Source organism: Protopterus annectens, chromosome 1.part1 (assembly GCF_019279795.1).
Source record: "Protopterus annectens isolate FY-2018-M chromosome 1.part1, PAN1.0, whole genome shotgun sequence".
Lineage (NCBI taxonomy): Eukaryota > Metazoa > Chordata > Ceratodontiformes > Protopteridae > Protopterus > Protopterus annectens.
The window spans coordinates 1175126910-1175152830 of NC_056726.1; positions in this window are offsets into that span (position 1 = coordinate 1175126910).

Here is a 25921-nt window from a genome sequence, read left to right on the forward strand (position 1 = left end):
ATTAACTAGAGGCTATAAAGCTGAAGAGATATATTCTAATATAGACGCAGTACACAGCTTATGCTCTACCACATCCATGCCATATTTTGGACCTAGTAGTATTAGCTATATCCAGAAAGAGAATAAACGTGAATCATTCACCAAATTTTCTACCTTTTTTTCTTCTGACTATATAGAGATTAAGCAGATTCTAGACAAACACTGGGACACATTGCAGGTAGATGAAGACATTAAGCAGATAGTAGGAGAAACACCGAGGTTTCTTTTTAAGAATAAACACAATTTAAAAAGAATGTTATGCTATCCTAAATTTGATAGAAAATCCATGCACATTGGATGCATCAGACGTTGTGGTCATTGTAATTTCTGTTCTTACATAGATAGTAGTACAGAATTTTTTCACCCAGATCAACAGAAAGTTTTCAACATAAAAGCAGATGCTAATTGCATGACTCCCCATGTGATATACTTAGTTGTCTGACAATTATGTTTATCTTTCTGTGTTGGAAAGACAAATCGTCCATTCAGGGATAGGATAAGGGAACATATATATCACATGAGGAAAGGCACATTGCATAATGCTCTTGCTAAGCATGTAGTGCTACACAATGAAAACATAGATTTTTATTTAGGGTACTCAAAGTCATTACTCCAAATGCTAGAGGAGGTGATATTAAGATATATACAGAGAGTAAGGAGACAGAATGGATAATTTTACTAAGATCAGATAGAGGGCTTGGTCTCAATGATAGGGCCTCAATAAAACCAAAATTGAGACAGCGTAGAAATATTAAATAAGATATGAACAGCCCCTATAAAATACGCATTTTATCTATTTTATAAGGAAGTTGTTATACACACTATTATTGTATATATTATGTTTAAGAGTTGTTAACTATATATGCATTGAGTCTATATTCTTCTATATTATAAATAATAAGATATCATATATACAATATTATAATATACATATTCCTACATAAACATAGACATGCGATTTCATATGTATTCTTTATTTGGTTTGTATAAATCAAGTTTTATATAGGTGTAGATAGACATTGGGCAGGATTCACGAAGCCTCCATGTAAGAGTTATAACTCTTACACGGAGGCTGCAATTAAACGGAGTGATGTCAGCATGCTCTGCATATTCATGAGAGCATGCTGAATCACACCTAAGTCTAACACGGTCCGTGTAAGACAGTAGGGGGGCGTGTCCATAGGCCGAGCCCTGCAAGCGGGCACGCCCCCAGAAGAGTAAAAGTGCCCAAAGTAAACACCCACGACAGAGTCCACGGAAATGTGAATAAACACAACACAACACATGCCCCCACAGACTATGAACAGAAAATATATAAATGAACATGTTATATATTTTTTTAAATTGTAAACATGTTTCCCCGTGAGTGCGCTCGTTTGTGCGGGCGTGCCCCTAGCGCAGCTACAGTTAGCAGTCAGTGGGAAAGCATATAAGAATTAAATATGCAAAGTAAGCCAAGAAGCAATAGTGTAGTGGTAGAGACGTCAGCTGAAGAGCAGGCATTCATGGTTCGAGACCCCACACCACCAACTTTTATTTTTAGCAAAATAAGCACGAAACAAGTCCCTGACAAACATGTATACATATAAAATTACATTTTATGTAAAATGTAATGAAATAGTCCATTTATTTTGAAGAAATGTGAGGTAACAAAACAATAAAAAAATGCCAGATGTGCCTATAGCTGAGCTACAGTTTAACAAGGTGAGTGCATCTGCCCGTAGGAGAGCAGTGGTTTAACAGGTGCAAAATGAGTGCCCGTAGCTGAGCAGTGGTTTCACACGCTCAAACTGTGTGCCCCTAGCTGAGCTGAGTGTACTATGCGTGCTGACAGCCAAATGAGGTGTAAGCCAGCACACCCCATTAGCGCGGAGCTGCGCACCGCGCCAATAAGCTAACCGATGTGCAACGTTGAGCAAGCTGTAACAAAACTGCCTTTACACAGACACACCCCCTAGCCTGTCTAGACAGTCATAAAATATAAAAAGCAGTGGCCAGGTTCGAACGCAGGATACCATGCACCATAGTCAAGGTACTGAACCACTAAGCTACAACAGCTGTCATGAGAAATGCAGTAATAGCAAATATATAGGAATGAATAGAAAGTGGAGCATGACAAAGCAGGTTTTGTGAAGTAGATACAATTCCAAAATGGCCAATCACAGATAAGTGTGGGAAAAACGGCATATATAAGCCCCATAGGCGGGAATACACAGCATAAATGATTGTAGATCTGACTTGCAACCAGAATGTCAGGTGTAGGTGAGGGTAGTTGCTTTCGAGCACAGAGGTGGGGCGTTGAGGAGTCCAGATACATGGTCTGGCTCCTAGTCCACAATCATGAGGCCCAACTCATGCAGGGCCAGGTCCTGTGGGGAGCATATAGGGCTGAGGCGTGGGACCGGTTGGCTCATGATCTTACCAGTGCCACAGGGATTCCAAGGACTGGTGAGCAGGTCCGTCACCACCATGCGTACCTGAAGAGACACAAGCATGACCAATTGAACCTTTGGATCCAGGAGGCCCGGCAAATGCTCAACGCCCCACTACTGAGTAAGTTACATTTAATTATGTATGTAAGAAATTAAATTAGCTGATATTATGGAGATGTGTATTCCAATATTACTTCATTTATATTACAGCTGCAGGTGTCCCTTCTGTGAACTGCACAGCCTATGGCGATAGGCTGGTGTGGTCGCGCCACCAGGCAGGTCAGTAATCCACTCCCAGTAACTGTATAGAAATATAAAAGTATGACAGTTAGCAAAAGAGTGCAGTGTAGTCACTAAGTAATAAAATGTGCAAGTAACAGTGTAAAAGTGTTTGCAAGTATTGCTTGATTACAAAAGTGTGTTGCAGTCTGAAATCCAAACAGAAAAATGAAAATGTCTGATATAAATTCTGGAATAAAGATGCCCCACCTATAATATCATTGTGCACAACCTGCAGCAGGCTGAAAAGTACAGCTGCAGAAGATGAGCAACTCACATGTGTGAAATATATCCCTGTTAAAATACTGAAACATGACAGAAGTGAGACTGCTGGAAAGGATTGTAATAACTACAGATAAAACATGTCATTAAAGCCTAGAAGTAAGTACCATCCTGAATAGTAAAATGAAAACAAGTGAGAGGGTGTGAGAAAGAGTTATGAATCCACCAATAAAGTAGTAATAACCCCTGTATAAAGTATACTGCAGTCAGTACAGAATGAAATGAATGTGACAAGTAGAACCAAACTGCGAAATGTGTCCAAAGTGTTGCTGAAGCTGGGATGTGTATCCCAAAATCTGGATATGTTGCACTCAGTCTGCAATATGGAGATAGTATGATTGTCTGAAATATCAAACATCCACAGTTGTCTATAGCTATATAAAGCAAATGTAGCAGGATGATGTAGCTGAACAAAGCCAGATATGAACGTGTATGAATAACAATAAAATGTATATTGATGTAGCAGTAACAGTCCTATCACCAAAGTGAAGTAGTTATCATATAGGAAACTGTAGTTAGAACAGTAGTGTGTATATATCTGTAGCTATTAGAAATGTACAGCATATGTATTGGTATTCGAAGGTGTTAATAATATTTCCTTCACACCACCCTATATAATCCATTCCACGTGAAAATGGTATATGCAATCACAATTAACACCCCTGGACATTTGTCCTGATGGCTCCTAAATATTTGCATGTCCGTTGATGCATCTGCCCTGTTCATACATCCAAACCTGATGGCCTGTTGCCATCAATCAACCCTGCATGTTGTTGGACTGTGTATTGCTGTTCAAATTATGCATGTGTTATGCTGGCTGTTCAATGGTGTGAATATCTGGGTGTTTGGTTAATGGGAATACTAATGCATGCTGTTACAACTAATTGCGAATGGTATTGTATGTTACTAACCCAAACTGACATGACATAATGCAAAACATAGAATGACTGGGAAGGCGGGTTCCAGCAGACCCACCTCTCCCTCCTCAGCTGGCGAGTGCAACTGGTACTAGTACCCAGTCTGGACCCTCCTCCGGTAGCCTTGTGCCACCTGTGGGTGAAAGCGCTGCAGGGGATGGGGCCCGTCCCCCCTCTGCAAGCATGGCCGGAGGAGAACCACCACTGTAGCACCTTGCAAGCCACACACATACTCACAGCAGGATAATCACTGCCCATACCCCACAACCTCTTACAGGAACACATCCGGACCAAGTAATAAAATATGTGGAGCAAAGGCCCAAAACCAGGAACACATTACAAATAATGTTACAACAAACGCAGACAGTTCAGAGAGTAACAGGGTCTGCATTTTGTGGGATGTTTGGAAGGGTATGAAGTCTGAAACTTGAATGTTTGTCACTATATTCTGACTTAAGCCCAGAGTGATTTGCCAGAAAAAGCTGTGCATGAGATATTGACCAAAATATGAGGCAGAAATGTGGACAACCTGCAAATATTTGTACACATGAGAGATCTGACACCACCATATTTGAATAGTTAAGAGCCTAGACATAGCAACAGTGAATGACTTACAGGGATGCCCCACAGACTCCATGTGAAATGTACAAACAGTAGGCAGAAAGGTGTAACAACATATGCAATGGTAACTATGGAGTCCTGAAAGTATTCACCACTTGCATGGCAGAATAGGTGTAGTAATACATATGCTCATGCTAACCCACAGTCACAACTGCAGCATACCAGACAATTTAATGGGTGTATCCCACTGATATGTACCATTCCATGAGGCAGATAACAGATGAACCTGAGAGTCTCTGGGGCCTGCTCAGCAGCATACTCAAATACTCTAATAGATGTCAAGGCCCACACCATGGCCAGACCATACTGCATGCTGTAACACCCTAGCAGATATAGCAAGCATTCCAAGGTGTGAATGTACATGGAAAATAGGAAAGCTACAGCAGCACACTACAGTCAGGACACCTAGCAGGCATACAAGTAGTGACTGTAAAGGGCAAATATTGAAGCCTTAGCAACAAAGTGCAAGCAAAAGTGAAAGGAAAGCACACACACACACACACACACACACACACATCACAGTCACAACACAAACTTAACAGTAGTAGTAGTTGTAGGTGTCAGTGTACATACACAGTTAGTACAGGAAACTGGAGAAATGAATGGAGGAATGTTAATCTACAACACAGCTGGAAATATGAGAGAGATACCAACCTTTACACTCACAGAACATTGTCCACAGCATACCAGCATAGTCCCTGCCCTTAAAATCTGAAAGGGCTACACCTATCTCACATACCTTTTTATAGCACTGTTCTGAAATCACAGTGAGAACTGCAATCAGTACACAACTGACTGCATGCAATTAGCAAATGCTGGCTAACAATTGGTTCAGAGGCCATCACATGGGCATATGCAGATACCTACAAAAGTATGCCGTACTCCCAGTCCACACATGCAATACTTTCATTGCACCCTGAGGAGGACGTGAGAGACAGACAGACAGAGAGAGAGAGAGAGAGACAGAGACAGAGACAGAGAAAATTGAAATTAAGCAGACACAAACAAAACTGTTCAGCAACAGCCACCTGAAAGCTGACAACTGGGAAGTGGAGCAGCAGGACAGAAAACCAGATGGCAACACAAGCAGCTGTGACAAACACAGGTAATGTAAAGTAATACTATAAAGGTCTACATACTGTGAACCCTCCATATGTGTCATTGGTCTGTATCCATATATATATGAAGATGTGTAAAGGGCAGGGGACATACAGCAACTATCAGTGAAGGCTGTACATACATTTGTATGTGAGAGCATCTATGTGCACATATCAATGTAGGTTGAGTGTAGGTTGTAGTGCAATGTACAAAGTAGGTTTCACAGTTATGTATGTTTAGCAGTATGTTAGTGTGTGTATACAGTATGGTAGACAAACATGTTGATATACCTGTCTATCATATGGATACGTATGTATGTCAAAATATGTATGTATGTATATATATATATATATATATATATATATATATATATATATATATATATGATATGCATATATGTATACATACATAGAGAAAGATGTAGGAATACATAGACAGATGTAGATAGATAGAATATGTACAAACATATATGTAATGCACACATACAGATATAGATATATGTAGATACATATACATAAACAGACTGATCTGACTATCTACAGGTATGACTGTATATGATGACCTCAACACCCCCTGTCCCACCCCCTCTGTCACTCTCACCCCCTCTGTGCCCCCCCCACATCTATAGCAATATATGTACATCAATATATATATATATGTGTATATGTATGCAGACATATATATATATATATATATATATATATATATATATATACATATACATATACATATAGCTATATACATGTATATATATATATATATATATATATATATATATATAGAGAGAGAGAGAGAGAGGTGTATATATATTCTGAGTGAGGCACATGTGTACAGATGTATTGCAACAGGTGCCTGGTGACAAAAGCATGGAGTGAACACCAGTGTCAAAACCGGAGTACTATACCCCATTTCAAATCACCTACACCAGTAACCACCAGATATGTGATTGGCTTTCCACCACTGCATGTGTCAGGGGTGAACAGGGTCAAAAATGTGTACAATAGTGCCCCCAATGATATTCACAGTGGCACACTATTCCTGGAATACCTGCACATGGTATGTGTCAGCAGACATGGTGTGTCAGCTATGGACTTGTAGGTCAGTGTACCCCCTCCACACCACATAATGGATGCCATGGTATGGACCTCACATGACAGCTACAGATATGGAGAAGGACACAGTGACATGTACAACACTGTGACAATGCACTCAAACACATTACCAATGCACAATGACTGACAACACCACAGAGTACACACATACTACCCACATAGAGGTTACCACTCCCGGATTTACATATGTAAGTCACACCCATGACAGATGTCCAACAACCATAGTAACACCTCACACCATCCACAACCTAAATGACTGCTGTGTGTTGTCCATGCCACTGCAATAGAGAGCACATGTGTAGGTAAAGTTCCTACCACAGATAAGACATACCCTGCAATAAACCACACAGTGTTAAGAAGTAAGACTCCCCATGAGTACATGTCACACATACCCCTGCTGAATGTTAGTCAGATAGGTAATATGCCATATGAGTCACCCTGTGTAACTGTGTGACAGCAGCAGGTACCATCACACCACATGTGTCACAATGGTCAGGGTAGCAGAACAGTATGCTGCTGTAGTCCCAGGGCAATAGCATATTGTATAGTATTGTATTGTAATGTAATGTATTGTGTTGTATTGTATTGGTATGTTGAGGTGCCTCCTTCACGGAGTGGAACCACTGCTGCTGTGCGCCAGTGTACAGGTACATATCCTGTAGTCAGGCTAGTGTTACATAGCACTTCTATATGTGTGTTTAGCTCCTGTCAGAGTTTATGTAGCATGCAACTGGGGATACCATCAGGTCCCAGTCATGTTGTGTATTCTGCTTTCATGAGGGCGGCTCTCAGCTGGACATCTGTGATGACAGGGAGGTTACAGTCAGCTGGGATAACTATGTCTTATTTTGGGGGAGAGGGCGGGGTGACACCTGCACTGAACCTGTCTGCCACAGTGTTGTCAATATCTGTGGTTTCAGTGAAATATTTGTTGCTGTGTACTAACTATGGGCATAGAGGATGGATTCTGACCAGGTTGCTAACATAACTGAAGAAGGCCTTCTGGTTATCTGTAGTGCCCCTCTTGATTTCCCTCTCAAAGTTGCCCATGGATGTTTGTATGATGGAAAATAGATCCTTACTAGTGCTGCTCAGACATGCCTTCCCTTTACGGAATTATGCTCTGTCTTGCAGTAGCTTCCATCTTTTGTAATACAATCTGTCTATGGCTGGGGTCCACCAGACAGGATGCTGTCCCTTTGTGGAGAGTGTCTTGGTCATATATGGGATTGCATGATCCATGCATTCTCGGAGATGTCTGTAGAAAGCAACTGTGTAGGGGTCAGCATTGTGGGTTGTATCTGCCACTGGCCCAGTGGGCTGAAAGGATACCATGTCACTATTACAAAGTGTAAAGTTTGCATCTGCAATGTTATTCACTATAGTCGTTTGTGCTGGTGGTGGAGGTGGGATATGTATATCCAGGGCAATTAGTGTGTGGTCAGCTCACAGTAGTTGATGATGTAGGCCATACAGTACCTAGATACAAACCCCCAGAGTGAGGAGGTGCTCCGGACCTGAATTAGTGTTCTGACTGCTGGGGTTTGGTAGTATGTCGTATGGAGTGTGCCAGGTACTGTTGCACAGTTGCTGGCTGAGGACTGATACCTGGCCATTTACATGTGTATCCACCAATAGACAGACAGATGCTATATATGTGAGATATGTTGTATCATAACAGTCGAGTAGCATGTGTAGTATGTGTGCCAAATTCTGCTGACATATATTGCTGATATCAGGTTATTTTCTTTTTCAGGTACATGGCTCACCTGCAGAATCCCGCTTACTCCACAGCTGAGGATGAGGAGATACACCAGAGCCTGATGTGGGATTATGCAATACTCTTTTCCCGCACCAGCCAGAATCAGCAGGAGAGGGCTGCACTGTGGCAAGACCTGGTCCGTTGGGTAAATGACATAGGCACGCATAATAGGACATTTGAGCAGGTACGACATAACTGCAGTGATTTCATCAGAAATGTCCATCAGCGTGCTTCGGATATCCACAGGCAACAGGTCACCACAGGTGGTGGGGTGGCTACACATCCCCCACTCACCAGACTGGAGGGAGTACTCATGAGTGTAGTGGCTCCAGTCCACCAGCAACAACAACAGCAGCAGACATGCATTATGATGGAGGCTGGAGCCACGCAGCAGCAAGACAGTGAGCGTGCAGGTAATATGCCATATGTATAGTTGACTGTTGTGTACACTGGTAGTTAATTGATGTGTGAGGTGTGTCCTTGGTTTGTAGCTGTCACCATAGTATTTAACGTGCAAGTGTGATATCCTCAATATTAGCAGCTGTCCTGTGAAAGGCGACTGTTGTACTACTGACCTGTATCATACTCAGTAACAATGGCACAGTTGTGCCCACTGACATTAGTTTCTTCACGTCTGCAGGTCCCTCCGGTGTAACAGCAATGCAGCCTATCCATGCTGGTGAGTGTGTATTAACAATACCTGTAATAGTCTTGATAGTAATAGTAATATTAGGCTCACTTAGTAGTGCTCTTTGTATGCATGTAGGTGTGTCTGTGTCTGTGTGTTGATATCACGCATGCTGAGTACTGTACAATTGTGTGAAACTGTGTGCATGTGTACGTGTGCATGTGTGCATGTGTGCACCTGTGCATGTGTGCATGTGTGTATGGGTGCATGTGTGCACCTGTGCATGTGTGCATGTGTGCATGTGTGCATGTGTGCACGTGTGCATGGGTGCATGTGTGCACCTATGCATGTGCGCATGTGTGCATGCGTGCATGCGTGCACCTGTGAATGTGCATGTGCATGTGTGCACCTGTGCATGTGTGCATGTGTATGTGTGCATGTGCGCATGTGTGCACCTGTGTGCATGTGCACATGTGTGCATGTGTGCATGTGTGCACCTGTGCATGTGTGCACGTGTGCATGTGTGCACCTGTGCATGTGTGCACCTGTGCATGTGTGTGAATGTGTGCATGTGTGCATGTCTGGACCTGTGCATCACTGGTAATGTGTAGACATTGTAAACTGTGTTTCCTGTTTCCCTCCCACAGGTTCTGGTGCTGCTCTGGTGTCATGTAGCAGGGAACCTGAATCAGGTGCCATGGGTACTGATAATGATGACATCTGTGTAATGGCACAGGAAGGTATGCCAGGGTCCGACATTGGTCAGCCGATTGACAGTACACAGCTGTCGACCCCACCAATGCGCACAGTTATCCTGCCAATACACCCTTTGTCACCAATGTCCCTAGGTGATGGACAGCATACAGTGGGCATTGACCAGGGTAATGTGGTATCTGTGGCACATGCCTCCCCTCACAGCAGCCATGGGCATGACCCAGAGATGGTACCACACAGACAGATGTCCAGGGGTTCTCGTGGGAGCATCCGTGGGTGTACTGCCCCTGTCAGACGTGCCCACAGAGGTCTTACAACCTCAGCTATGTTTTGGGCTGTCATGCAGGCACAGTCACATATGGAACGGTACACCAGACAGGGTCTGAGGGAGCTGACAGCATGTCGCACAACCATGACTGACAGTATGCGTGACATTGCGGCTGCCATCCGTAATTTCACCGATGTGATAGACAGACATTGTGGGGACATATTAGACCGGTTCCACAACTACATGTCCATGAGCCAGGGCGATGGTGGACGGTTGAGGCGTCGATGTGGGCATATGCCAGCAACAGCAGCAGCTGGCAGTCGTCGCGGATGACAACAGGGCCGCGGCCGCCCCCATAGTGCCAGCAGCAGCCCCAATGCTGGGTCTGTGCTGTCATCAGACCGCCCCAGGAGACCACGTGCACGTGGCTCTGGCCAGGCCCAACAGGGATCTGTGTCCAGTCAATGAACACCTGCTTCTGATGACAGTATCCAGTCTGGGTTGGTACCGGATACGGTCCGTAGCACCCCTGCAAGGCACAGGTACCGTGTCCGTGGCCAAAGACACTGATCTGTATGACCTGGCAGGTACAGTCTGTGGCTGTCCACAAACACCAGTATATGGCAGCCATGAGGTGGAACTGTGTGCATCCATACACACATGCGAATTGACAACACCTAGGCCTACCGCATGCATGCACACACTGCATCAACATTGCCCCACCTTCTACTGCTGTCCCTCACCAACACACATACACATACATGTCAATCGGTGGTATCGGTGGCTGACTCAGGCATACCAAGTTCACACCCTGTGCATATGATGAAACTGTGCCACCTCCTGCAATCTGTAACAACTGTGCAGGTACAGGTTAACATGTTGCTGATGCACAGGGTGACCACATAGACGTGTAGTAATAGTATCATGTTGTTAACAGTACTGTGTGCTGAATTAATTGTGGGTATATCACAGCATGCCTGATGCAGTAAGGGTGTGATTGTCATGTACTGTTGTCTACACCCATGGTAAGTACCATAGTGTATCATCTGCACATGTTGGCATACTGGTGGTAAGGATGTCAACAGAAGGCTACATACATAGGTAGCACAGGGGATAAGGTAATGAATGTAGTAATACACAATGATGGATATGTAAACTGCAAGTGGCATGTTGCCCACACTGGACTCTGCAATGCGAATGTTTGAGGATGTTGATATGTGTGCAGTACTACACGACTGGTACAGGACACACAGGAGCACCCTAGCACTGCAAGCTCACATCTCATACCATGCTAGACAGCCCCAACACACAAAACTAACTGTCACAGGAGGGAGAGTCCCCATATATGTCAGGGATACTGTGGTGGCAGGCCAGGTAGCATACATCCTACTAAGTATGGAACCACTGAGTGAAGGCTCAGTGTCTGTTATTTGACGTGTATTACTGCAGGTATGAGCACATGGGTTTCCATCCAGTTATTGTACATCCTGACAGTACATGGTCTGTACACTTGTGTGCGCTGAGACTGGACCCTAGCCATCTGACCCGTGTATTTCCATGTACATGTGCATAGTGCCTGCATTTTTGCAGTGTTACCTACTGGAAGTGGTACAGCTTGTTTGTTGTACAATAGACTACATGCATCCCTGTTTACTGTAGCTTTGTTTGCATGCATGTTTGCTTGCAATTACCCTGGAATACTGATCCCACCTGCAAATCATAGTTATAGAGCTTCTGTGGACTCCTAGTGCCATCTGCATAGCTTACTATATGTATGTCCATGTCTCACTTGACAGAATGTCAGTGTTTGTCCTGTTCACATGTACGTTGCCTGTGACACATTGCATATGACTTACCTGGCATGTGTCCACATGAGCAGTCATATATGCTACTACTAACTAATCACAGGCACTACACCCTCACATATTCATCTTCTGCTGAACCACCTGCTTCACTAGGGACGGCCTGCACCTGTCACCCCTGGGCTTTCAAATATTGGCAAAGGCTCTTGTTACCTCCATAGTGCCTATGTTAGGCAAGGCTCAAATGACAAACCCACCTTCATGGGTATCACAAGGGATAAGAAACTAAGAGTAATGCTACCCAATGCCAGAAGTCTAAACCTCAAGATGCATGCACCCGAAACTCTCCTTGGCATGGAGAACATCGATATCTGTGCAGTAACAGATGCCTGGTTCAGGGCTACTGAGAGCACATCAGCACTACCAGGTTTAACCTCATACCATGCTTTTCAGCCCCAAAACATGGAACGAACCACAAATGGAGGGGGAGTATTGATATTCATCAAAGATATCCACACCTCCAGGTTGGTGGCAAAGCACCAAGCATCGGAGACTATCCCTGTGCAACTAACAATGGGTGAAACTGCCTTCCAGGTTATAGCCTGCTAAAGACCACCCTCCCAAACCCAAGAATTGCACTCGGCCATCCTGTGAACAGTGGAAATATGAAGGTCTCTCCAAACACCATTATATTGGGCGACGTCAACTACCCAAACATGGACTGGGAGCATGACTCTAGCTCCAACACCCTAGGCCAAAGATTCCTAGAATATATGAGCTCAAATGCTATGGAACAACTTGTTACCACTCCCACAAGAAGGGGAAACATACTGGACCTGATCATCACCAACATGGGGACGCTATGCTCCAGACCAGAAGTGTATCCCTCACTGGTAAGATCGGACCATAAACTAATCTCACTGGATATTCACATCCCGACCCCACCCCCTGCCCAGAACACCACAGTGAACAACTTCTCTAAAGCAAATTCACACTCCTCAAAACTGAGGTGGAAACCTTCAAAGCCCCCGGGCCTGTGGAAACCACAGACAAGACCGCAAATTCCTCTATAAACGCATTCTATGGACACCTTCAGGAATGCATGGATCATGTGATCCCGAATAAAACCAAGACCCAATCCTCCAAAGGCAGACGTCCTGTCTGGTGGACCCCAGCCATAAACAAACTGCACAATAGAAGGAGGAAGCTACTAAATGATACAGCAAATTCCCAAATAGGGAAGGCATCACTGATCAGTATTAGCAAATAACTACAGGCACTCATAAGATTGTCTAAGGCCAGCTTCGAGAGAAATTGCACAGGACACTAAGGATAATCACAAGGCTTTCTTTAGTTATGTTAGGAACCTGGGTGGTAATTCCCAGATATACTCAGAGGTAGTCCAAACTGTCAATAGAAACACCAAACCCACAGACATTGCCAACATTCTAGCTGACAGGTTCAGTGCAAACTTCTCACCCCCCTCCACACTGAAAGGGGAAATATGTATCCCAGCAGAGTGCTGCCCCCCTGACATCTCAGATGCTCAGGTAAGAGCCACCCTCTCCAAAGCAATACACACTGCATCAATGGGATGAGACAGTGTCCCGGGCTGTGTCCTACATGACCTCCAAGACGTGCTACAACCAAACATAAACCTACTGTTCAATCCCAGCCTTACTACAGGATATGTGTCCAAAGTGTGGCGTACAGCAACAGTGGTCCCTCTACAGAAAGGTGGTGCCTCAATGGATCCTGGACACTATCACCCCATAAGCTACACTAACTTGGTCTGCAGAGCTATGGAAAGGATCATCATGGACCACATAAATATAGATATTGCGGACCAACAGACACTGGTTCATACCCAGTTTGGCTTTGTTAAGGGCAGATCCTGCCTCTCAAACCTGGTTGATTTCTTTGAAACAGTCACCAAGGCCATTGACGAGAGGAAGGTGGTTCACACAGCCTACCTGGACCTCGCAAAAGCCTTCAAAACAATACCCCAATTGGGCATTCTAGAGAAGCTCACCAGCGTAAATATAAGCCCCTATGTCACTAGATGGATTGCACACTGGCTCAAGGACAGAACCCACATGGTTAGAATTGCTGGAGTCATGCCAGACTCCAAACCAGTTACAAGTGGTGTCCCACAAGGCTCAGTCCTGGGACCTCTCTTGTTTGGTAGATATTTATCGGAGGTACAGGCCAACACGGAAGGACTGTGGCTGACCAAATATGCAGATGACTGCAAACTGGCCGCAATAATCGACTCTCCAGCCAACACAAGCATCTTCAAAGGGGCATCATAGAAACACACAACTTGTGCCAGAGCCATGGCCTCCAGCTGAATGCAAAAGTGTGTATAGTCATCCCCTTTGGCAAAAACAAAGTGCCCACAAAGTACCACATAGGTGGTACTCCATCACGTGCAGAAGAAGTAATTAGGGACCTGGGGACCCAAGTTGATAGCAATCTCTCATTTGACAACCACATGGCCAAAGTGGTTAGAAAGACATTGTATATAGCCTACCCCATCATGAAGGGATTCACATCTACATCAGAGGAGGACATCATGCCTCTTTACTCATCCCTCATCAGGCCCATAATTGAGTACAATCCCCCTGTTGGGATGTACCTTACCAGACACCTGCAGCAACTGGAAAGACCCCACAAGTACCTCACCAAGAGGATCAAAGGGCTCAAACAGATGCCATATGCTGACCTTTTCAATAAACCCCAGCTCTACTCAGTGGCATACCGCCTGTTCAGAGGTGATCTGTGCCTAATGTATAACACCATGTCAAACCCGGAATTAATGGGCATGCTGCACCTGAGAATATCCAAATCCCATCGGGATACACGCTTGAGAGACCTGAGCCTCAGCACTGAAATAAATAGGACATGCTGGAGGGACAGATTCATAACCCAGAGGCTCACTTCACTCTGGAATAAAATCCCAGTCCAGGTTAGGTAGAGTCCCTCATTGACTCTCTTCAAGAGGAATCTTGATGAATGGATGGGACATTGTAGGTTTACTCCGGGTATCACTTCTGTGTCACTGTTAGACAGATGCACAGTATACTAACCTCGGAAAAGGGAATGGCAAGATATATTTACAATGGATGGCACCAGCCAAACACATTCTGGCTAGGTTCTTAAATGCCCTAGGGCAGATTGCCTAGTATGACGCTATGAACCTATGAACCTATGTACCTTGTTCCCCATTGGCCCTATGTGCTGTTAATCACCATGGCAATCACAGTACTATGGTAGCATGTTCAAAGGTCAGTTGTCAGTCACCTCTATGCTACAGTTGTGGAATATGTGGGTCATGTGGCAATGTCACAGGTGCCACATGTACACAGTCAACCCTCTCCCCTACACATGGACGTACAACACATGTATGAGATGAAACCACATAGCCAAACTGGGGACTAAGCACTCTGAACCCAGTACTGGCATAACCTGTCAGGTGGCATGCAATACTACAGTGACTACAATACCAGTCTGATGTAGACCTACACTGACAGCAAAACAAGCACGTGAACACACTGGGCCATTCGTGGAGCCTTAGAATAGCATCCTGCCTGAGCGGCACACACCTCTGCAGCTGGCACATAGGCATACATTATGCCTGAACACATCACACATAACACATAGCACACAAATCCTGTGTGTCAGTCACAGCCTGTATGGCTAGACAACACACCTGCCACAGTTGTGTTAGTGACCTTTATTGTCCGGTACAGTGTGGTCACGCTCACCAGGCTGGACAAGGTGAAGGTCACAGTGATATGCCTGTGGGGCACTATGGTCCACTACATAACACAAGCATACAGGTCAGTCAGAGGCATGGACACATATGACTCAGTCATTGTGTATGCCACATACCTTCTCCTGCTGTACTTGTAGGGTGCTGACATCATCAGTGTTTAGAAAGGGGAATGTGCATCCTGTAGTCTGTTCTCCTAGTTGCCAAAAGGGACATTTCCCTCACGCACAATTATCCCCCTCAGCCAAACACACATACTTGCTGGATTCAAATCCCTACTTAACTATGCTATGACTCTCGAAACGGACGCATTACTGCAACATGCTATTCGCATTACTAGGAGGTTTCCCTTCTCCTGCTATACTTATAGGGTGCTGACATCATCAGTGTTTAGAAAGGGGAATGTGCATCCTGTAGTCTGTTCTCCTAGTTGCTAAAAGGGACATTTCCCACACTAACCCCCTTCAGCCAAACACACTCACTTGCTATTTGCAGGATTCAAACCCCTACCTTACTATTTTATGATACTCGAGATGGACACATTAGCAGAGTGCACAATTTACATTACTGGGAGGTTTCTCTTCTCCTGCTGTACTTATAGGGTGCTGACATCATCAGTGTTTAGAAAGGGGAATGTGCATCCTGTAGTCTGTTCTCCTAGTTGCCAAAAGGGACATTTTCCTCACACACAACTGCACACACACTAACCCCCCTCAACCAAACACACACACTTATCATTTGCAGGATTTAAACTCCTACTTAATTATGTTATGACACTTAAGACAGATGCATTAGTAGAGTGCGCTATTTGCATTAGTGGGAGGCTTCCCTTCTCCTGCTGTACTTATAGGGTGCTGACATCATCAGTGTTTAGAAAGGGGAATGTGCATCCTGTAGTCTGTTCTCCTAGTTGCCAAAAGGGACATTTCCCTCATACACAATTGCATACACACTAACCCCCTCAGCCAAACACACACTTGCCATTTGCAGGATTCAAACTCCTACCTAACTATGTTAGGACACTTGAGACAGATGCATTAGCAGAGTGCACTATTCGCATTATGGTGAGGCTTTTTTTCTCCTGCTATACTTATAGGGTGCTGACATCATCAGTGTTTAGAAAGGGGAATGAGCATCCTGTAGTCTGTTCTCCTAGTTGCCAAAATGGACATTTCCCTCACACACAATTGCACACACACTAACCCCCCACAGCCAAAAAACACACAGTTGCCATTTGCAAGATTCAAACCCCTACCTAACTATGTTATGACACTCAAGATAGACACATTAGCGGAGCGCGCCATTCACATTACTGGGAGGTTTCCTTTCTCCTGCTGTACTTATAGGGTGCTGACATCATCAGTGTTTAGAAAGGGGAATGTGCATCCTGTAGTCTGTTCTCCTAGTTGCCAAAAGGGACATTTCCCTCACACGCATTTGCACACACACTAACCCCCCTCAACCAAACACACACACTTCCAAGATTCAAACCCCTACCTAATGATGTTATGACACTTGAGACAGACACATTAGCAAAGCACGCTATTCGCATTACTGGGAGGTTTTCCTTCTCCTGCTATACTTATAGGGTGCTGACATTATCAGTGTTTAGAAAGGGGAATGTGCATCCTGTAGTGTGTTTTCCCAGTTGCCAAAAAGGGCATTTCCCTCCCACAGACTTGCACACACACCACCCCCACTCACACTGAGCATTTGCAGGATTCAAACCCCTACCTATCTATGTTATGACGCTTGAGATGGACACATTAGCGGAGCACGCTATTCGCATTACTGGGAGGTTTTTCTTCTCCTGCTGTACTTATAGGGTGCTGACATCATCGGTGTTTAGAAAGGGGAATGTGCATCCTGTGGGGAGGCAGACGCCAAGCACACTCTGGCTAAGCTGTCATTCCCTAGGGCAAACAGCCTAGTGTTGACCTCTACACCCATATGTTTAATTGTCAAATGCACATTATTTGTTGCTGATAGACTGTTTGCACGTCTTTATTGCCATAGCATTCCCTGTTTGTATGAACAACTTGGGTATCTGTGGAAGATGTTTGCATATGGGAGGGATCCACTATATCACGAATGTCTCTGTAGTCATTTAACTGTGTGCACTGGGCAGATTGCTGTAATGTGGTTGGTTCCTGGAATAACACGTAAAAATACCAGATATGTGTGGCCAACTGCTAAACTGAGCTTTGGCCTAAGTGTGTGAGCATGCCCAGTTCAGCCTTCCCATGGCATGTTGTCTGACATATGTCTCATTTATCAAAGTGTGTGAGCATGCCCAGTGTGAACATTCCATATGTTGAACTCTGCAGCCCACCACATTTGTGGATGAGTGTGAACTTCAACAAATATCTCCCGTTTATGGTTGTGTGTTGTGTGTTGTGTGTCAACTGCTTTGTGTGTGAACGCAACAGGATTATACTGTGCCTGCAGGGTTTGCATGGGATACTTTGCATACAGTTGTCAACATCCTTTCACACTTTTTGGTGGATCCAAGATGGTGGGCGTCTAAGAGGTACCCTTTCCTGCAGCTCCGGCAATTACCTTTGATTTTGGCTTTTTAAACCATACAGGAACGAGCTGGGAACATACTATGCGCTAAATCCATAAATAACCAGGTATAAAAAGGTGATCAGAGACTTCATTAACATCGGGGCTGACTAAGAGAGCCATAAACATATTTTTGCTTGCGCATCTGATCCGCACGGCTATTAGAGGCCCTAACTTCAGCACCATCCTAACTGACAGCTCCGTAACCTTCGCAAAATGAGTAAAACACCAAGAGAATCGGAAAGTATGGACACAAACAACCAAATCTAAATTCTCAGCCATCAATACTTCCCCAGAAAAGAGACTAAAAGACTGAGATCATCAAACCGATATCGAGCACTCCAAAGAACCGGCTAGGCAGAACCCAGAAAGCGATCGGTGATGGATGAATTAAAAAATGCGCTTACTCCTCTGCAAGTAGCAATTGAAGATCTGACATCCAAAGTTAACACATTTAATACCTCACTACACAAAATTATAGACAGGCTCGAGTTGGTGGAAGACAGATCCAAAACAAATGAGTTAGAAATACAATCTATGGCAGAATCCCTCCAAGAGAAGGATAAAGCTATTAAGTCCATACAATCCAAACTAGTGGACCTAGAGGCACGTAGCAGACGAAATAACTTGATAATCAGGGGCTTAAATGAGAAATACGAGCATAGTCAGCTTATGGAGGTAGCAACACAAATATTTAAGGACTTATGTAAAGATACTGACCCTGTACATAATTTTAGTATTGAGAGGGCCCACAGAGCTTGAGCCAGCAAGCAGCCTCCGCACCAAGACCAGTCTACATTAAAATGCTTCACTTTCAAGACGTACAACTTATTTTGTCAACCTTTAAAAAAACAAGAGATTTACATGGAATAACCAACAGTTAATATTTACGCAGGATCTTCCATTTGAAATCCGAGAGATGCGACGCAAACTTGTCTGCATCATGCTGATCTTATACAAAAGAAAATTAAATTCCAAATGAAGTTTCCCTCAACATTGTCCTTCACACACCAAGAGCTTAAGCTATCGGTCTCATCCCCGAACGAAGCTAGAGCAGTGTTCCTCAAATATTTTGGAGCAGACCCCTCCAACTAGCTATACATTGCCAAACAAGCAATATATACTTGCAAATCAAGCCCTTGTTACTCTACAGTAAATAATACGCACCTTGCAGGGTGGAAAATGTAGGCTGAAAATAAATCTTTCTTTATATTGTCTGGATGTGCTGATTTAATCCTCAGGAACCATGTTTACATGACTACCAGTTGAAAATAGGCTTCTTGAAGGTGACACACAGGTAGCACTAATTGGTGCACGTACAGGAAGAGCCTCGCGTTTCCGTTGGACTTACATGCTTGCACTGGATTTGATCTGCGAACCTAGACCGGGCTATAGCAGGGCATTCATCTTCCCCTTTACGGAAATCATCGGTCATGGAGTCGCTATACATATACGCTCATTTCATGCCTGCTTCTCATATGTGTTGACCTATTAAGAACTTAATAGGCTATTAACACTGTTCGTTGTCTTATCATTCTTATGGATACTTATTATTGTCTGAGATCCCCGATGAAGAGATCCGGGTATGGTATACCAAATTCCAAACACAATATTGCTCGTTCCTGAACAGAACATATTATACTTGCTGTTTTGACTAATTGCATATAATTAAGATACAATTATTGCAACTTTATGCTAAGTAGTAATACTTTTGTATCATTTTACTGGAAAGTATTTTTTCTACTTTTTTATTCTTTTACTCTGCAAATATAAGCCTTTTAACTATAGCTTTGTCATAAGACTTGTCGGATGCTGATAGGACGTTATGTAGGGTCTGGATGTCTGTGCTTGGACCTGGTACGACCTTGTATAAGTTGTGTAAATATTATTTCAATTCTGTTGTATATAGTATAGTTAATATAGTTAAAAAGGTTTTTTACTACTCATGTCTAACTACAAGTTTTCACATATACATCTTCTCAATAGTTATAGGAGTGTGGGTAGGCATGGTTAGAATATTGAGAGATGTTAGTGCCATTGTTCTACAGTTCTCTGACCAAACCTTATGGGATATAAGTGTAGATGCCACTTTTTCATTATTCCTCATCTTTGCAATGCTACATAAATATTTATATCAGTATATGTACAGAACTGTCTCTTCTCATTTCTGCTTAGAATACCTAACTCTATTATACTTAATAGGATGAATAGCGTGACAGTATCCTCCTGGAATGTTAGGGGTCTCAATAACGTGGGGAAAAAAAAGTTAATTATGCACTTGATCCTAAAAGCTAAATGTGAGGTATGCTTTCTACAAGAGACTCACCTACTAAGCACTGATTGGGCTCCTGAAAGTAAAAAGCCATGGATTAGGGAGATTATTTTCTCGGCTCGACCAATAACTCTAAGGAGTCGCATTATTATTAAGAAGTCTTTTCAAGCACAGATCATCTCGAAGGGTAATGACCAAGATGGCAGATGGTGTTATTTTACTGCATGTTTTCAGGCAATAGATAACCCGATATTATTTCTTAACGTTTATGGTCCATGTTCTGAACAATCAGATTTTATTATGATGATTTATAATTTACTACTTAAATTCCCAAAACACCTACTAATAATTGGAGGAGATTGGAATATGGCTATTAACCCTCAAGTAGATCGATTGGGTAGACTTGGCCCAAGAAATTCAGTACCTTGCAAAGCCCTACTTGACCTGATTGAGGATTTGGAATTAACTGACCCGATTGCCAATAATACTAAAATGTATGACTATAAATATAACTACTTTACCTACTTCTCTAGCTGTCACAAATCATGGTCCCGAATTGATTATTTCCTGATTTCAGACTACTTCAACACTAGAATAATCAAGTTCTCAACAGAACCCCGTTTCTTATCGGACCATTCAAGGATAACGCTAGAAATAAATTTAACACAGAATCCAATTAATATAATTCCCACTTGGTCCTTGAACCCAAATCTCCTACAAGACAAATCCCTAATCAGTGAGATCAACCTAGTTTTAAAAGACCTCTTTAGTACTCAACAAGATGAAAGTATTATCTTCGATATCAGATGGGCTGCAGCTAAAGCTGTACTCAGAGGAATTTTTATTAAGAAAGCGAGCTTTCTTAAGAAAAAACGTGCTAAAAGGTTAACTGAACTACATCAGGATATTACTAATCTAGATAAGAAGCTAATTGATAACTACTCTGAAAACACAGAAAAGGAACTAATTGCAAAACAAAAAGAGCTGTCTGAATTTCACCAATCCAATCTATCTATATGGGAATATAGATGTATAGCTAAATACTCAGAATATATACAAACCCTCTAAATCATTAGCTAGCTTAATCTTTAATGCACCTAGATCTCCCAGAATTTCTTGCCTTCAGTACAACAACCAATTATACAGATCGGATGAAAATATTATTCAACTTTTCCATCAGATATATTCTCAAACTTACAATAACAATAACTTTATGACTACCAAAGAAGAGATGAAAACATTTTTAAAAGAGATTACCTTCCCATCAGCTACCGAACCACAAGAAACCTACTAGCATCCCAGATTACGACAAAGGAAATCCTAGAAGCTATTGATAATTTGAAAGTAGGGAAGGCCCCGGGACCAGATGGTTTTTCCCCCGAATTCTATAAGGCATTTAAAGTAACTCTAACCCCTATTCTTTTAGAACTATTTAAATCCTTGATCAACCATGGTATCAAAGACCCATACATTAATGATTCTAGAACTATCCTGATTCCCAAAAATACATTAGACACTACAAACCCCAATAATTACAGACCGATATCACTTATGAATGTGGACATTAAGATCCTTTCCTCCATTCTAGCTAATAGACTGAAAAAAGTAATGGAGGGTTTAATCTCCTGAACAGGCTGGTTTTGTGAGAAATAGACATACATGGGATAACACCATAACACTAGAATCTATAATAAAAATAACTAAACAAGATCCTAACCCCAGATACGCTTTGATTCTGGATGCTTGCAAAGCTTTTGACAGGGTGAACTGGAACTTCCTGTTTCTAGCTCTCGAGAAATTTGGTCTTCCACCGGAATTTATAAATCTTATTAAGACTTTATACAATAGTTCAAAGACCCAGCTATACATAAACAAGAAACTCTCAAATCCGATTAAAATCACCAATGGAACCAGACAGGGCTGCCCCTTATCCCCACTATTGTTCAATCTATACTTAGAAGTTTTGCTCTTGTTCATATCACAGAAATCTTACCATACTATTCCTAGAATCTGTAACTCTAATATTAGATTTACTGCCTTTGCAGATGACCTGAATCTGTACTTTATGTATCCCTTAACTGACGCCATGAAATTAATTAACTTTCTAGATGCCTTTGAAGCAATCTCAGACTTTAAGATCAATGTCAATAAATCTAGTATTTTTCAAATTAATCCCTTAGCACACAAGCCCCATCTTTTCCCGGTTTTACCTATCCATACCAGTCATTCCCTAAATTATTTAGGTGTCTCTTATGACCATTCATATTCATCTGTTCTGCAAGCTAACCTAAATAGAATATGGACCACTATCTCCCAGGATATGAAAAGATGGCAAACATTTAAACTCTCTACACTTTCAAAAATCTCTATTGTCAAAATGAATATTTTGCCAAAAATTCTATATCAATACAACTCATCCCTATCCCCGGTTGCAACTACCTTTATTAAGAAAATACAGAATGAAATTGCAAAATTTGTATGGTACCCAAAGTCAGTGAGAATGTCTTATTACAAACTTACATTTCCTAAATTAAGAGGGGGCATGGCGATGCCCAATTTCATTCTATATTACAGAATTACTCATGCTAATAGGCTTTTAGCAATTGCTAATTATACCCTGGTTCCACCCTGGACTCCTTATGGATTAAAATTTGGTATAACCACACTCTTAATAACAACATTAATCCCAGAGCTTTACCTTTTTGGCTTAAAACTTCAACTAGAGGGACTAAACTACATAACGATTAAGAAGTTTAATTGACAACTTTCAGGAACTATTCAACTCTTTAGGATTAGGTAACGCTTTCTTACTACTTCAGCCCCTCCACCTCAACCCTAATATTAAATTAGGAGGACAGGTGGTTAACTTGAATAAACTTCCTTAATTAAAGATCTTACAGTGTGGGATTTTGTAAGCTTAAACATCTCTCATTGACAGAACTTAGAGAAACACTTTCTCTGTCTAAAGCTTATACCACCACTTTGAGACAATTAAAGGAACTCACCTCAACTTTCTTAATAAATCAACATAACGTAGATATGGAAGTTAACATAATTAAACAGCTTCTACTAAGTCTAGATTCCAAGAAACATATGATTTCTATTGCATACAAAGCATTTTCTGTATATTTATATAGAAAAGAACTTAATTTTGCTGACTTTTGGAATAAACAAGATATTACAATATCCCCCCAACAAAAACTGGATTCGATAAAACTCACACTTAAACACTCCCCTTTTAAGAAGTTCACGCTTACTCAATTCATGATTATTAATAATTTATATTATACCCCAACTCATTTAAATAAATTTAACTCATCTGTATCCACTGTTTGCCCCTGTTGTTCACACCCACGTGCCGACATTATCCATATTTTATGGTTTTGTAAATATGCCCAAAACCTATGGTATTCTCTTAAGGTCAGACTAAGTAAAATGGGTTACCATAAGTCAACATTATCTTGGGAAATGGCCTTACTACATATTACTAATATAAATTTGTCACCTCTACGACTTAGGTTACTGATTAATGTCTGTCTTCTAATTAAGTTCTATATTACCAAACACTGGATGGATCGCTCAAAGTTATCTTGGATCAGTTTTAGGAATATGGCAATTACTTATATTACCTCCCAGAAATTGATTACTATGAGCCCGCGCAAAAGATCTGAAAATCAGAGTCTATGGAATTCTCTTTTTTTACTCCTTGCTGAAATTTGATTGTTGGGAACCCAAATATATGATTTATACATAAAGAGAGATCTCCTTATTGTATAAACTCTATTGAAGGTCAGAGATAGTAAGATTTACCAATTTAAAGCAATGGCACTTTGTATATATTGTGTATATAGTTTGTGTATGACAGTAGGCTTAAATGATACCTTATCCTTTGTATCTAGTTTTAATACTTTAATGCTTATGTATCGCTGATATGATGTAACCATTGACTTCTGTTGTTGCATATAAAACTGTAATAAAGAATTTAAAAAAAAAAAAAAAAAAAAAAAAAAACATCCTTTCACACTGACCTAACACTGTAGTACTGTATAGTGTACTGGTTCAGTACTTTGTCTGTGGTGGACAGTATCCTGGGCTTTAGTCCTATCACTGCTTTACATTTCCATAGTGAGCACAACAGCCTGGTTAGGGGCCAGTTGTGCACATCTGACCATGTTGCATTATGTTCAGATATGAACTACTTAAACCAGGCTTGTCCAACATTGGTAGTGTATTCCACAACATAGGTGTACATTTGCAAACACTAGCGATGTGCCCTAGGTGATTTCTAATGCTAGTCGGAGAGTGTGTTTGTCCTTCGACACACATTGTAAGTGGAGTTTGCCATGACATATGTCATGGTTAGTATACTGTACCTCTGTCTACCTATGACATGACAGTGATACCCAGGATAAAGCTACCATCTCTCATCCACTCATCAAGATTCCTCTTGAGGAGAATCAATAAGTGACTCTATGGGTAGCCTGTACTGGGAGTTTACTCATGGGTGGGGGTGGCTTCTGTGTTATGGATCATGCAGTACAGCTTGTCCTATGTAAGTCAGTGCTGGGGTTCAGGTCTCTCATGTGCATAGCTCACTGCCATTCAGATTGTACAAGGTGCAGCATGTTTATTGATACCAGCTTGGACATGGCTTTATACATCAGGCACAGCTTGCCTCTGGGTGGGCAGTATGGCAGTGTGTGTAGCTGCAGTTTGTTTAATCAGGCAACACATGGCATCTGTGCAAGCTCTTTGATACTCCTGATGAGGTACTGTTGGGGACTTTACAGTTGATGGAGGTGTCTGCTGAGGTACATCCCACAGGGGCTATTGTAGTCAATTGTAACGCTGATGAAAGATGACTGCAGAGACACAATGATCTCCCCTTATCTAGATCTGACAACCTTCATGATTAGGTGGGTATATGGTATGTTTCTGTAAACACTACAGCACATGTTTGTCCAATGCAGGATATCTATCACCTTGTGTCCCCAGGTCTCTCATTACATGTTAAGTACGTAATGGGTTAACACCTATGTGGTAATTGGTGGGCACTTACTGTATATCCACGGGGGTTGACTATACACTTTTCTGCAATTAGCTTGCTGACATGGCTATGGCACCAGTTGTCTGTTTCTATGTGGCCCTTTGTGGGATGCTTGTGTCAGCTGGTGGATCATATATGGTGAGCAGTTTGTAGTCCTCTGCAAACATGTTCAGACACAGTCCTTCCATGTTGGCCTGTACCTATGGGACACATATACCAGACGAGGGAGATCCCAGGACCAAGCCTTGTGGGATGCTAGTTATATCTGGTTTGTAGTCTGACATGGCTGCAGCATGTCTGACCATGTC